This window comes from Diadema antillarum, unplaced genomic scaffold (assembly GCF_040938485.1).
Source record: "Diadema antillarum isolate AM-2024a unplaced genomic scaffold, OU_Dant_1.0 seq00001673_RagTag, whole genome shotgun sequence".
NCBI classification, from domain to species: Eukaryota; Metazoa; Echinodermata; class Echinoidea; order Diadematoida; family Diadematidae; genus Diadema; species Diadema antillarum.
The window spans coordinates 39,571-52,760 of NW_027272369.1; positions in this window are offsets into that span (position 1 = coordinate 39,571).

Here is a 13,190-nt window from a genome sequence, read left to right on the forward strand (position 1 = left end):
CACTTTCACATTTTGTTTCTATTATATATCTATTATTATTATCAAAATGTCCCCAATATGATTTTAGGTAAAATCTACCCAATTTAATTGAAATTGGGTTATAAACGGTGAAGGCGTGGCAAATGAAAATTTGGTAGGGGCACAATGTACGCCTCCAGGCTTTATAGGGTTTATATTGGAAATTTTAGTTTGCAGATTGACAATTATGATGAACAGATGATACCACATGCAAAACTTGTGTGAAAATGACCAAAAATAAAAGGGTAGACTTTGAAAAATGCTGTGTTATGTATCGTTTGATGCCATGCCATACAGAAATCAAAGAAAGCAATAGGAATACCATTTGGGAGTAATTTACGGCCATAAGTACTTCACACTTTGGTCATTTAGCAAATTACAGCCAAGGAAACCCTCATTTACTTGTTTAATTGAATTTGGAACAGAAAAACTTGCAAAATCCGACGGACCTGGTTGTCAGTTTGTGGCTGTTATGGCAACCGGCAACATTGGATCTAGCTAGATTATAATATATCAAACTGTTTGCACTAAAATCTTAGGAAAAGTTACCATATTAGGTTGAAATTGGGTTAAAGGCGTATGAGTAGCAAGTGAGGGTAATATAGTAGGGATGCACAATGTGCCCCCTTGGGCTTTATACGGTAAAACTGCATGGTGTTGTTGAATAATGCATTAACTTGACAGCATTTCTAATGATATGATAAAATACCTAAGATTAATATATCATTCTCAGATTTGTACAATGTAATACTTGTTCAGACAATAGACACAATTTTCATGAAACTGTTTTTCTTTCATTCCGTAGGACGATACTCGTTACATTTAGCTGTTATATTTAGTATGTGTATATTGGTATTTTTTTTTTTTTAACAGGAATCAAACATGGTAAAGTGACAGATCTGACGAATAGCTGAGTTCAGTGGGGCGGCAGGTGATTTAAGCAGGTATTTAACCTTTACTGCAATGATCTAACGATCTCTTACCACATTGTACATCGGCATCCATGCGTCAGTCCCAGCACACCCACGCACACACACACACACACACACACCCACTTACACACATAATAATAATAATAATAATAATAATAATAATAATAATTGGATATAAACTCCAAATTTTATTGTCCGAGAATGGAAATTCTTTTTGCCCAATTGATGGTGGGCCTGGCAGCCACTGAGCAGCGCCAGATCGACGTTGCTCTAACCTTTTTTCAACTGTTGAACGGCAAACAAGGTAGCAGCAACTCCCATCTTTTAACGTCTTTTGGTATGACGCAGCCGGGGTTTGAACCCACGACCTCCCGATTGTGAGGGCAGCCGCTCTACTCACTAAGCTAACACATCGGTACAGGATTGGTTTATAATGGTTTATCATAACGATAAGAGAGGTAAGAAAAGATCTGTGCAGATTATCCACATTCGAATGGATGAATAAACATTACCGAAGAAGAAAATCTACATCTGATGGAGGTGGGCAATATGATGAAATCTTTCTAAGGCTAGAACATATTCCATATTTAGAGTCTCAATTTTCAGCAAATCTGATTTCGTAAATAGAATACTCGTTAACCTTACCCATTATAGAGATACTGGAAGTATGAATAAAAAGAATAATAGGCACAAAACAGCAATAAAAAAAAACACCAAAAGAGGTTACATGGATTGCTATAAATATGTCAGAAAAAGAATGACAGATGATATTGGACAAAGAAAAATGGAAAAGAATAAAATGTTTCCAACCACACCAATGTATTTAATGATATACATTGATACACATGCATGTGATTACATTTTAGGCTTATTCACAAAAATAATCACCAATCTCTCTCCTATCTAATGCAGTGGCTTGCTTGTTTGCATGATGAATTGTAATTGCAACATTTTTTGTGTGTGTGTGTGTGTGTGTGTGTGTGTGTAAGATAATGCATAATATGAAAGAGAAATGGAATACATAGTGAAGTCGCCGTGTCATCTTCTTATAACTAACTACCTGTAACTGTAAAACATACATCTTTTCAAGAAAACGGCTAAAAACCGTTATTTACTGAAATGACTGTCAAAAACTTCGCTTGTAAAAATGACTCATTTTTCGAATCGTATGTAATATTCTACAGATCCGTAGCCTTGACAAGAAGGCTACTATTTTTCAATTCAATTCAATGTGAGTCTTTCCATTCAAAATATTAAACTGCCATTTTTCCCCATTGTTAATACCATGGTGTCATTATTCTGAGCAGTTTAACGTGGGTCACTCAAATAGTAGAAGTGGAGAAAAAGACTGTTAAAACGTTTCATTCGGTAAAACGTGCCCGCCAGTTCCTCGACAGGAGTACCTCATTTATACTGTATAAAAACATTGATTCAGCCACAGGTGGACTATTGCGGTATGGTTTGCATAACCACAGGTGGACTATTGCAGTATGGTTTGCATGAATGGTCATGCTTCCCAACTTGCGAAGCTTCAAACATTACAAAACACGTGTCTTCGCTTTATTCTGTAGTTGATAGCCATTTAATAGAGGACTTTATAGTGCCAACGAGGCCAAACCATTACCATTGAGAAAACGACAGGAAATTCAGGCTCTTACAATCTTTACAATTACCTTCAAATTGCTCCACAACGTCGCCCTGACTCACTGTCTTCCAGGATTCAGTTTTTTTTTTTTTTTTTAGTCTTATTACAATTTTCGTAACGATAATACCACTGTTCTCCCCAAACCGCGTACATCTTTATAAAGAAAAAGTGCACTGTACTAAGCTTCTGAGCTCTTTAGTGATCTGCCTAATACTGCCCTACTTTGGTAAAAGGAAGCAAGTGACAACTTTATGGATGTTGACTTTTTTATTGATGTGGAATATTTGAGGCATGCTATACTAATCTGAAAATTTTCAGTTGGCTCAATTTTCAAATTTTCATTTTTCGCTCATTTCTGAGATATTCGGGTGGCAAAAGGAAGTAAGTGCACAAACTTGCATGAAAACATGGTAAAAAGAAGCAAGTTGCATGATATGATTGTCACTTTCCTTTACCGAATCATTTATATTCACTCACAATCTAAAATACTTTGGCGAAAGGGATCAAGTAACATCCTTATGATATTATTGCCCCTTGCTTCCCTTTGACAATGTTTTATGTTTGCTACAAATCTATATGTGACAGTGCACCTCAAAACGAACATAAAGTCGCACACACAGATTTTGCGTGAGGACTGAAAATAAGTGAAATGGGTCATCCTAGCCGAACTTGACTTTTTCATATTTTCTGAAAGAGCGGGTCGTCTTTTGCATTATGCTAAAATTTGGTATCATAAAATGGGCAGGAAAGTGTGTTTTTTTAGCAGTTTATCTCGATCATTTTTGGTAGAATAGTATGATTAGGTGTGTCTTTAGAATCTTTTTTTCATTTCTGAAAAACCTTGTCCACACTCTTCACTTTCAACTCTAATAACTTTTGAAAGGATGATGCTACTGCTTTGAAAGTTGGCATTAATTATGGACAGAATGTGTTAATGAGGCATGCCTAATTTCAGTTTAATTTGATAATCCCTTCATTGTTGTTACTCTGGTGGTTTACTTCCTGTTTTTTGTCCCATTCATCGCACATCCAGCATGGTTTAGCAAAGATTAAGCGCTTGAATAGACACTGTATTTCAGAGCCTCTTTTCTCAGTTCACACTTTTCCTGATTTTGTGCTTTCTTTCCAATATTTAGATAGGTTAAGAGAGTCCATTTGATTTGAGTTATACATCATTTTAAAGCTTAAAGTCTCCTCTTTCAGAATATTGTCTAAACTAAAAATTCATGTCTGGCGACTTTTTGTTTGTTTTGAGGTGCAGGGTCACATATTACTTTGGCAAAAGGACGCAAGTAACATGTTTTTGATTTTGTTGTCATTTGCTTCCTTTTGCCATATTTTTCATGTTTTCTAAAAATCTGAAATACTTTGGCACAAGGAAGCAACTTACAACCTCATATGATATGATTGTCTTTTGCTTCCCTTTGCCAAATTATTTTTGCACACAATCTAAAATACTTCGGCAAAAGGAAGCAAGTGACATCCTTTATGATATGATAGTCACTTTCTTCCTTTTGTCAATTATTTATGTTTGCTAAAATCCACAATACTTTGGCAAAAGGAAGCAAGTTACATAATAATGACTTTCTACGGAAATATAAAAATTCTTCGAATTGTCATAGATGCATCACCATAATATGACTTGCACGAATACCAACACTATTTTTCTTCACAAATTTGTATGTTGAAGGGCTTACCCAAACACATATTTTCTTCATTTGTAGCATGTGTAGTCGATGGCACTTGCTTCCATATGCAAAAGTAGGGCAGTATAAGTCTCGGGACGATTAATGATATCAAATTATAACAAAAATAAAAGAAAGAGGAGCTTTTTGATTTATTGCAAAAATTTTTTGTTTACTCAAAAAAATACACACAGATATGTCAGTCATTGCATTTGTATACTCCTTGTTTCGTTAAAAGCTAGTCCACCATTTTGGACCTCCAGACCTATTTGCATGGTGACATAGAATCCCATAATCTTTGCTCATTTTTGTCAAGAAATGATAAATAATTCACATTTTTCAAACCTTTGTATATTTCTGTACCTTATTCTTATCTGTAGTTTTCATTTGATTTCTTGTGTGTATTTACATACTTTTCATGCACACGTACTTTCGTATTACATTTTATTCATTGTATTAAACTGTATTTGTAAACACACGCTTTGCATTAATGTTCACGGCCTTGCTGACAACCAGCTTGCAGCTGAAATCAGTCTCTATCTGTGATGAAATAAAATGAATCAATTAAGCAATTAATTATTAACCAATCAATCAATCAATCAATCAATCAATCAATCAATCAATCAACCAGGCAGTCAATGGCTGACTAGTGCAATGATTGAACTTATCTCCGCTACTCAATGTCATTTTGATTTTGATTACTTTTGGTGTGTAGAGGGAGTAACATAGTGAAGTAAAAGGTCGCCTAGAAATCATATTCATGGGAAATGAGAGTTCAAATTATGTTAAATCTTGCAGTGTGCATTTACTCTTATCCTGTTGCATCGTCAAACGTTATTCACTCGTACCGAAGCATAAATTAGACGATCAATCGTAACATCTCTCTGTCTCTCTCAACTCTCCCTTACAGTGAAGCGAAAAGAGAATCCGCGTGGGCCGGAACAAATACTTCTTGGATGCACTTCAAAACAATCTTGGCTGTCTGGGAGATGAGTTCTGTAGTTCGTGTCCCTCTTGCCTGGCAATTCACATGGAAGGTTGAAGGTTAAAGAAAATGTCTGTCGCAGAACTAATACTGCAAGTGAATATAAGTGACACCCTTACCACATACTCTCCGATATCACATTGAATCCGTACGTTGTAAAGCAAAGCAAACTTCTGAACTGAGCAGGCCCTTGTACAAAAAAAAAGAGGACATCCTTTACAAGACATAATGTTAGCTTTATAGTATTTGATGCTCATACATGTTTATATCCCTGACGCCAGAATTAATTGTGTACTCTTTTGCATTTCCTGACCGGTGCCGTGGGAAGTGACAGTCTTCAAAACAGAAGCCCTCACTTCAGAGCGTACATATAAGATGTATTCTTTTTTTTTAACATTCCTCTTCATATAAGTATTTTATCTAACAACACTTATTTAAATGGATTTTTTTGCTTTGTTTGTTTTAATCGGTTCCCTTAGTTATAGTTGGTCTTTAAAAAAAAAAAACATCTGCATTTTAAACTTCCCCTGATCTGATTTATCACGGGACCTGCGGCTGTACAATCTAATGCTTTTACGCAGGCCCCATCATATTTTTCGCATCATGACCAGTTCAAGTCGCATGTATACAGACCTTGTGTTTACACCAAATCAAACTTTCATTCATTCCGATGAAGTCTCATCTAAATTATGTTTTTCGTATTTAGATACTTTATTGTGATATATGTGAGAAATATGAAAATAAATTGAAATGAAATGAAATTCATGCATTCCTTCGACTGGAAACTAGTTCTGCATATAAATTCTCCTGCTTGGAGTAAAACATTGTAACTATGACCTGATAACATCTCATTACTATTGAATGCATATTGCTGTGGTGCACAATATGTTACTGTGATCTACTATACCTGAATCGAAACAGCAAGAGGTATTAATTATTATACAGCCGTGTTGTGTGTATTCATGATTTTGTTTTTATTACACGTATCTTTTCTGCTGCCAATAAAGAGTGAGAGTTTCTACTGAGCCATACTCCCGAAATGTAGATGTTAATAGTGAGCCAACATACGCCTGAACTTTTTACACGGTTTGCCCTTATAATTCTCTCTGTAATCGTATTAAAGAATATTTCTGAACCAACAACTGCTAGTATCTTTTAAAATTTTGTGGTTTTATCGATCACATTTAGACTGGGGATAGGGGAGGCAAAGTTTCCCCAATTCTACCCAAATGTAGAATAAAGGGGCATCCGCATTTAAATATCACGGTAGCAGGAAACTCATCGAAAAAAAAAATCGGAATCTGTGAGTTGAACCCACCCTCGTTCACTGGATTCGCGATTTCCTTGTTAATAGAACCCAACAAGTATCGGTTAGTGGTGTTCATTCACGCTCGATGTCAATCAGTACCGGTTCCCCCCAGGGTTGTGTCCTGTCCCCCATCCTTTCCATACTTTATACTGATGACTGTCAAAGTGATTGCGAAGACAAGAGCATACTGAAATACGGTCATACGGTCATAATTGGACTGATTACGAAGAAAGACGAAATAACGTATCGAAGAACACTGGACTCTTTCGTAGAGTGGTGTGACTGTAATTATCTCAAACCTAATGAAAAGAAAACAAAGGAAATCGTGTTTGATCACAGAAAAAGACAGAATGGTGTTCCACGACCAGTTATCATCCACAACTCATTTATCAATATCATTGTACCAAAATATAAATACCTTGGTGTAATGATTGATCAGTCACTAAAATGGGAAGATCAGAGCAAACAAGTACTGGCAAAAGGCCATGCAAGGCTTCACGTCTTGAGGAAACTAAAATCATTTCATGTTGACAAAACCAGGGAGATGGATATCTCTTTCCACCTCCCTGTGACAAACCCATTCTAAAACTGTTCTACACCGCTTTCGTCGAGAGCACCAGTCTATACTATGTGACTCTGCATCACAAAACGAACAAAAAGCTTTAAAATGATGTATAACTCAATTCAAATGGACTCCCCTAACCTATTTAAATACTAGAAAGAAAGCTCACACTCTGGAAAAGTGTGAACTGAGAAAAGAGGCTCTGAAGTTCAGGGTCTATTCAAGCCCTTAAAGGGTGTGTACGGTTCTGGTGGAGTTGAGGGTTTAGCTTTTAACGTTATGTGAGATATTCAGAAACCACTCTATAAGATGTCAAAGAGCATGTAATTTTAAGGGGTATCAAACGTTTATTTGATGAAAATTGGTTTTGAAATGAGATATCCAAAAACAAGGTGAAACAAAGAGATCCTAATAAAAGGCGTGGCATGTTGCCTTTTATTATTATCACTTTTTTGGATATCTCAGCCATCTGAAAACCAATTTTCATGAAATAAACGTTGAATCCTCCTGAAATTACATGCTCTTTCATATTTTATAAGAGGTTTCCCATTATCTTAGGAATGTTGAAAACATGAATCCCCACCTCAACCAGTACTGTACAGTTTCTTTAATCTTTACCCAGCTGTGCGAGCTGTGCAGTGAAAGGGACAAGAAAACAAGAAGTAAACCACTAGAGCAACAGCAATGAAGGGAATACCAAATTAAGCTGAAATGGAGCATGTTTTATAAACACATTTTGTCCATGATAAATGCTAACTTTAAAAGCAGCAGAGTTATCCTTTCAAAAGTTATTAGACTTGAAAGTGAAGAGTGGGTAAGGGATTTTAAGAAATTAATGTAAAGGGGACTCTGAGACATACCTGATCATTCTATTCTCCCCCCCCCCCCCCCCCCAAAAAAAAAAAAAAAAAAAATGGGTTGCAGTAAAACTGCTGAAAACACACTTTCCCATTCATGTTATGATCCCAAACTGAAGAATAATGTAGAAAAAGGATCGCGCTCTCAGAAAATGTGAAAAACTCAATACTGACTCGGTTGACCCACTTCACCTTTTTTTAGTCCTATCATAAAATCAAGGGGTGCAACTTTCTGTTCGATTTGTAATGCACGGTCACAATTATGGTTGCCTCTCCTGGTACTGCAGTCTAAGGAAGAGAGACCAAATGAAAATTCAAAGGTTATTTAATCAGGCAGGTTAAATAGTCGGAGAAAATTTCAGTCTTGATGACATGTGCACTGTCCGTATTTTCAAGAAAGTACAGAATATCATGAAGGACACCCAACATCCTCTTCATCAATGTTTCTGTTCGCTATAATCTGGCAAGCGACTGCAGTCTGCAAAATTCAAGACAAACCGATATCTGAATTCTTTTATTCCATTTGCAATTAGAATTTTCAATATTACCCGTTAACTCTTCAGTAGCTGAATTACCTGAGGCCGCCCGAGGCCGCCCTTACGGTTTCTGATAATTTTGTGTTTAATTGTTTCATCGTTTTCACGCTGATTTTTCAACAATACCTGTTAACTCATTAGTAGCTGAATTATCAGAGGACACCCGCGGGCTTCCTCCCTGGGCCAGCTGAGGCCGTCCGCTTTTGATAATTTTGTGTTTAACTCTTTCCACTGTTTCCATGTGGAATATGTGATTGAGTAATTTGAGGAAGGCTACGGCTTAGCAGGGATGTGTTGGAATATTTGTTTCTGTGATGAGTAGTTCTTTAGGCGGAGTCATGGGCTTTCAAATGGATGAATGGTAAAAGGGGTAAATGTGTGGTGATTTATTCTGCGTAGGTTGGAGAGTTGTTGGGAGGGGGGGGGGGGGGTGGGTATTGTAAAACAGTAAAACCAGTTCCAAAGATCCCATTTTTTTAACCGCCATTATCATCATTACCTTCATCCTTTTTTTTCTTTTTTTTAAGTCATTGATATCGACTGGTCATTGTCATGATCACCTCATCTTGGGATTTTACGGTTTTTGGATTAATGATACCATAGCTAATGATGTCTGATATATTATAATTCATTAAATGTTTCATACCTATGCTTCCCTTCCCTTTCTTATTCTTTTTCTTTCTTCTCTCTACTGCTAATCCTCCCTTTATATATATATATATATATATATATATATATGTATATATATGTGTATATATATATATATTTATATGTATATATATATATATTTGTATGTATATATATATATATATATTTATATGTATATATATATATATATATATATTTATATGTATATATATATATATATATATATATATATATATATATGTTTGTTTTTCTGGCATGTTGATGTACAACTACAATGATTATATTTTGTTTTCATTATTTCATTTCAGAATTTTGTGAAGTGATTGTGTGCAATATTGGTGGATTTAGAAAGAAATTTATATGCTATGATGATATAATCACTGATATTGTTTTTGTAAGTGTTAATTTGTTTGTTGTGATGCATTTAGGGTGAGTTGGTTTGGGTTTCAGTTTATCGCGGGCTGACATGGGGGGGGGGGTTGGCTGAGATTGGGAACGTAGCAACAGGGAAGGTTTCTTGAGTTTTTAACATCGTGCCCTTAGAGTCGGTTTTTATGCCACGTTTGTATACGATTGTTCTTTTCAGTTTAACTTTGCACACATGTTCGGTCATTTATCTATCTATCAATTTAGTACTATTATGTGTTTCCCTCTCTCTATATTGTATTTGTTATGCTTCGTCATTTTTATGTAAAAAATCCGCAATGAATTTTTTGTGATTTTCTTATTGGACGATTAGAATAAATTGAATTAAATTGAATGTACTAAGAATAAGCCCTGAAAATATATGTTTTCCTGGCCAATTTCGCACATTTGTCTTAAATTTTTTAGATGTTTTCTTTTGTCCAATAATATTCTGTTTAACTGTGACGTGAAAGCAACATTGTATATACAAATTATTACATAATTATATTATATCAAAATTGACATTTACATTAATTGTGGGAGGTTATTTTGTGTGATTGTGTAATAGTCCGCATGGCGTCCAAAAAATGTAGTTGTCTACCTTAGTATGATGTCCCTCATCACCATAATAATTATTCGTCGTGTGAATGTATCTGTGTGTATGCACGTCTGTGTGTATACACGGAGCTATAATCTGCATATTATGGTGTATGTGTAAAATGCATGGAAATTCCTTCCATTTGTCTCTTATATGCAATAACATGTGGACAATATAACTAAGGATTCCCTAGAGGTACCCAGCTTTGAACATGCATAAGATTATGTAGATAAAGCTGTCCCCATCAACTCACGGTTGCACATACCTATAAAGGTCAAGGGACAAAGGTCATTGGTCAAGTTTAAACAGCAAAATGTCACAATTTTCGCCATGTCCCTGAAGTGCGGGGAGGTATCTTCATAAAGTTGTAATACACACGTATTACTAGACATCAATTCTCTGAATCTTTTTGGTCACCTGTAAAAAGTTTTAAGTAAAAATGTTGTAATTTCACTAGATTCTCCATCTTCTAAAATGGATTGATTGCTTAATTTCTATTAACTCCTAACTTCAGACTATAATTGTATGGTCTATTACTTTCATGCGCACTGAAAACATGAATTTCCGCATATGATTCCCCCAAAATTATGTGTTATTCAAATGGCAGGAACTTGGTTCTTTTGCAATTTTGTACCTTTTCCCCACTACTCTAAAGCCTTTTGCTCTTATTTTGCTTCCATTCTAACTAATTCCGTAGTCTCTTCCTTTGTCCCAACGTAACTCTTCATCACTGTCCAGCGAGTCATGTTCATTTTGTGTGTACTTGAATAGACCTGGACAAGGAGTGGGGAGAGAGGGCGCTGTAATATTAATGAAAAAAAAAAGTCCTGGACTGTGGTCGTTCTTGCATTCATATAAAATTTCACTTATTCATTTCAGGCACTTCCTGTGGTAATTAGGGTGTATCATTTACACACAGGATGAATCCATGCATGAGTTACAATTACCTATGACAAACTGAATTTGGCCCAAAATTGGAATTTGGCCGTTGTGATTTTCAGGTCTTCAATTCATTGATCGAAATGCTAAATTGCACGCACAGGTGCAATTTTGAAAGACAGACTGTGCGATAACGAGGGGTTTTGCTAAAAATTGTATGAACCTTCTATCAAATGGACTGACAAAAGTGCGAAATCGGCCGAGTAAACCTATATTACATCCACTTTTAAGTTGTATACATTAACTGTGTCTTAAACTTCGTGAATGTCATATTAACCTGGCACTGTACTATTTGAAGTTGTAATGAAAGGAAGACACACTGCTTTGACCTAAACATGTACTTTCCGGCGGATGCATTGATATGGATTGTCTTTTGATCATGGTTATCCATAATTCACGTGCAGTGCATTTTAAGAACATACAAAAGTATAATAATAGAAATCAAAATACATACATTAAATCAAAATGAATGAAATTAAAACACACAAAAAGCCGCCAGATATGGATTTTAAGTTAAGGCAGGGCTCGACACTAACGGTGGCCCGGTGACCCGGGGCCACCAAATTTCAAAAAAGGGCAAATTTGGTGGCCCGCCTCGGGCCACCAATTTTTTTTTTGAAAAGTACGTCAATTAATTCGTAACTTTTTTTGCGCCGGAAATTAGCAGTTATATTTGTTTAAAGGATGGATGAAGAGGACTGAATGAGTGCCTGAGAGTGAGTGTTGCGAGGTTGTTGAGGTTTATTCATGAGTAGATGTTATGTCCAACTTCCAATTCTTACTATGATAAAACTTAAATATTTGACTCATTAAAAAAAAACAGGACCTTTAATATCTTTATTGTTTTTTTCGGGGCCACCAAATTTTTCTCTCGGGCCACCAAAAATTTGAAATTGAGGATTTTGGTGGCCCCATCGGGCCACCAAACAAAAAAGTTAGTGTCGAGCCCTGGTTAAGGGCAGATTCTTAAAGAACAGACTCGAAGCTTTAAAATGATGTATAACTCAATTGAAATGGACTCTCCTAACCTATCTGAATATTGGAAAGAAAACACACACTCTGGAAAAGTGTGAACTGAGAAAAGAGGCTCTGAAGTACAAGGGCTATTTACCAAGCCGTGCTAGTTGTGCAACGAAAGGGACAAAACACACGATGTAAACCACAATACCACTATAAACACATTCTGTACATGATTAATGCCAACTTTCAAAACAGTAGCAGTATCCTTTCAAAATAGAGCTGAAAGTGAAGAGGGTGTGAAAATTTCAAGAAATAAAAAGGGAACTCTAAGACATACCTGATCATTCTATTCTCCCAAAAAAGGGTTTTAGAAAAACTCCTGAAAACACACTTTCCCATTCACGTTATGATCCCAAGCTAACTAATTATGTAGAAGAAGGCTAGCCCTTCAGAAAATATGAAAAACTCAAGATTGACTCAGTTGACCCATTTCACCTTTTTTGAGTCCTCACGCAAACCCAAGGGGTGCGACTTTATGTTCGTTTTGTGATGTACGGTCACATAATAGGTTTTTTTTTTTCCGGTCGATTTCGCTCTTTCATGTTCCTTATTTCGAGCTTTCAATGTCACGCTCACAGCACTGAATCAGCAATCGATTTCACGATCCGCTCATTCGAATACACTGTTTGAGCATTCAAAGTCAATATCGGAGCATTCAAATTCACTATCGGAGCATTCATACTCACAATCGGAACATTCAAATTTAAGAGAGGCCTGGGGCACGCATTTCAGCAATGAGCATTTCAATTCATGTTAAGCTGGGGACGGAAATACAATTTCGACTACACTGAAACTGAAGACATGAGTATAGTATACGTCTTTTTTGTTGTTCATTGATATATTATTGGTTTACTTTTCGTTACTTTGGGAGATCTTTGCATGTCAGTTTATCTTTAAATTGATACATTGGGGTTAGTGTCTGGGTGTTGTCAGCACGCAGTATCATCAAGGAATATGGATCAGAATTTTGATCAATGTACAATTGAACCAAATCAACGCCAAATTTCAAAAGTAGGAATTACTCCAAACCATATATCTTACCTGAAAGAGA